The sequence below is a fragment of the Apium graveolens genome, chromosome 6 (genome assembly GCF_009905375.1).
Source record: "Apium graveolens cultivar Ventura chromosome 6, ASM990537v1, whole genome shotgun sequence".
NCBI lineage: Eukaryota > Viridiplantae > Streptophyta > Magnoliopsida > Apiales > Apiaceae > Apium > Apium graveolens.
Genome location: NC_133652.1, coordinates 27,201,132 through 27,204,109, shown reverse-complemented (window position 1 = coordinate 27,204,109; position 2,978 = coordinate 27,201,132). Strand labels below are relative to the sequence as shown.

Below are 2,978 nucleotides of genomic sequence, written 5' to 3'. Positions count from 1 at the left end.
TATATTACTTGCGAACGCGTATACTTGCGTGAATATTAGCGCGTGTTTTCGCCCTAACAAGTTTTTGGCGCCGCTGCCGGGGACTCGGCGTATTTGTTTAGTTTATGTACTTACCATCATTGGTCATTAGGACTCAGTGATTAGGACGTAGTAGTTACTTATTTTTTCCGGTTGTGTTTCAGGTACTTTAGCAAGCGTTTATGCAAACTCGTTCTCGTGCTCGCAAGAGAACTTTAGATACAGCTGAGGAGACAGACGAAGTTCTTGATATTTCGGAGAAGTTAGATTTTGAGGATTCGGATTCAGGAACTGAGCAGAAAGAACCAGTAAACATGGGAGATCGTATTGTTCAAGCTGATCCAGCTCTCATGGATTTTTCTCGGCCTAAAATTGATGACATTCAGTCAAGCATCCTTCATCCGGCTATTCAAGCTAACACCTTTGAAATCAAGCCGGGCACTATTCAGATGGTGCAGAATTCTGTTTCTTTTGGAGGAGCGGCAACTGAAGACCCCAACATGCACATAAGGAATTTTGTCGAGATTTGCAGCACTTTAAGTATAATGGCGTGACTGATGAGGCTATCAAGTTGAGGCTTTTCCCATTCTCACTGAGGGACAAGGCTAAAGACTGGTTACATTCTGAACCAGCTGGGTCCATCACTACGTGTCAAGATCTTGCGCAAAAGTTTCTGGTGAAGTTTTATCCGATGGCAAAGACTGCTGCTATGAGGAGTGCTCTTACTCAGTTTGCGCAGCAACCTACAGAATCTATGTGCGAGGCTTGGGAACGCTACAAGGAAATGTTGAGAAAATGTCCACATCATGGAATGCCGGATTGGATGGTGATCACTGGTTTCTATAATGGTTTGGGGGCTCAATCTCGGCCCATGCTCGATGCAGCAGCTGGAGGCGCCTTATGGGCTAAAAGCTATACTGAGGCGTATAATCTTATAGAGACGATGGCTGCAAATGAGCATCAAAACCCAACTCAGAGGATGACGTCAGGCAAGGTAGCAGGTATTCTGGAAGTTGATGCAGCCACCGCTATTGCAGCCCAGCTCCAAGCGCTATCAATGAAGGTTGATTCTTTGGCTACGTATGGAGTTAATCAAATAGCTATGGTTTGTGAGCTTTGTGCAGGTTCTCATGCTACGGATCAGTGTTCTCTTGTAAACGAATATGTTCAGTATGTGAATAATTATCAGCGACAACAGCAGCCTGTGCCAGCGACCTATCATCCTAACAACAGAAATCATCCAAATTTCAGCTGGGGGAATAATCAGAATGCTATTCAGCCACCATATCAGCAAGGAGTGAGTAAACAGTTTAACCCACCTGGATTCCAACAACCACAGCAGTATGCTACAAGGCAATCATATCCTCAACAGGGAAGTGCAGCTGCACCTACTAGTGCTGATTTTGAGGAACTTAAGCTGTTGTGCAAGAGTCAGGCGGTTTCTATCAAGACCTTGGAAAATCAAATCGGTCAATTAGCCAATGCAGTGCTCAATCGTCAACCTGGCACTCTTCCCAGTGACACGGAAGTACCAGGCAGGAAGGAAGCTAAAGAGCAAGTCAAGGCTATTACCTTAAGGTCTGGAAAAGTAGCTGATGCTGAAAAGGCAAAAGAATTAGAAGCTGAAATTAGAGGTGAAGAATCTAAGCAAAAGGAGAAAGCGGCGGAACCAAGGAAGACTACTGTTGAACACACTCTGCCTGAGGCTAATACAGGGGAGAAACAGCTCTATCCTCCACCACCTTTTCCTAAGAGATTGCAGCAACAAAAGCTGGATAGACAGTTCGGGAAGTTTCTGGAGGTGTTCAAGAAACTTCACATCAATATACCTTTCGCTGAGGCTCTGGAACAAATGCCTAGTTATGCGAAGTTTATGAAGACTATTCTTTCAAGGAAGGTGAAACTGGATGACCTTGAAACCGTTGCTCTCACGGAAGAATGCAGCGCTGTTCTGCAACAAAAGTTACCACCAAAGCTGAAAGATCCAGGGAGCTTCACCATTCCTTGCACAATTGGCAATCTGACGTTTGACAAGTGCCTTTGTGATTTGGGAGCAAGCATTAATCTGATGCCGTTGTCGATCTTTAAAAAACTGGATCTGCCTGATCCAAAACCCACATACATGTCACTACAATTGGCTGACCGTTCCATTACTTACCCAAGGGGCATAGTTGAGGATGTGCTCGTCAAGGTGGATAAGCTCTTCTTTCCTGCAGATTTTGTTATTCTGGATTTTGAGGAAGATAAGAAGATTCCCATAATCTTGGGAAGGCCTTTCTTGGCTACTGGTCGTACCTTGATAGATGTGCAAAAAGGTGAACTTACTATGCGGGTCCAAGATCAGGATGTGACCTTCAACGTATTCAAGGCAATGAAATTCCCTACAGAAGATGAGGAGTGCTTAAAAGTGGATGTGATTGATTCTGCGGTTACTTCGGAACTCGATCACATGCTAATGTCTGACGCATTGGAAAAGGCCTTAGTGGGGGATTTTGACAGCGATGATGAAGATAGCAACGAGCAATTACAATATCTGAACGCTTCTCCCTGGAAGCGAAAGCTGGACATACCATTTGAATCTCTTGGTACTTCTGACCTCAAGAACGCCGAAGGGAAGCTCAAACCATCAATAGAGGAAGCACCTACCTTGGAGCTCAAGCCATTACCTGAACACTTGAGGTATGCTTTTTTAGGTGATTCATCTACGTTACCTGTTATTATTTCATCTGACCTTTCAGGTAGTGAGGAAGACAAGCTCTTAAGGATTTTGAGAGAATTCAAATCGGCTATAGGATGGACCATAGCAGATATCAAGGGGATAAGTCCTTCATATTGTATGCATAAAATTCTGCTAGAGGAAGGTAGTAAGCCAACTGTGGAACAGCAGCGAAGACTGAATCCCATCATGAAGGAGGTGGTGAAGAAGGAAATTCTGAAATGGCTAGATGCAGGCATCATTT

The 2,978-nt window shown here is 44.3% G+C and overlaps 1 non-coding gene across 1 annotated transcript; it reads right to left on the bottom strand.

Moving 5' to 3' along the window:
• Positions 1-724: 724 nt before the first annotated feature.
• On the bottom strand, positions 725-831 carry LOC141669401 (small nucleolar RNA R71). The gene has a single exon (XR_012553687.1). It is a non-coding gene; the product is annotated as a small nucleolar RNA R71 (small nucleolar RNA).
• Positions 832-2,978: the final 2,147 nt, after the last annotated feature.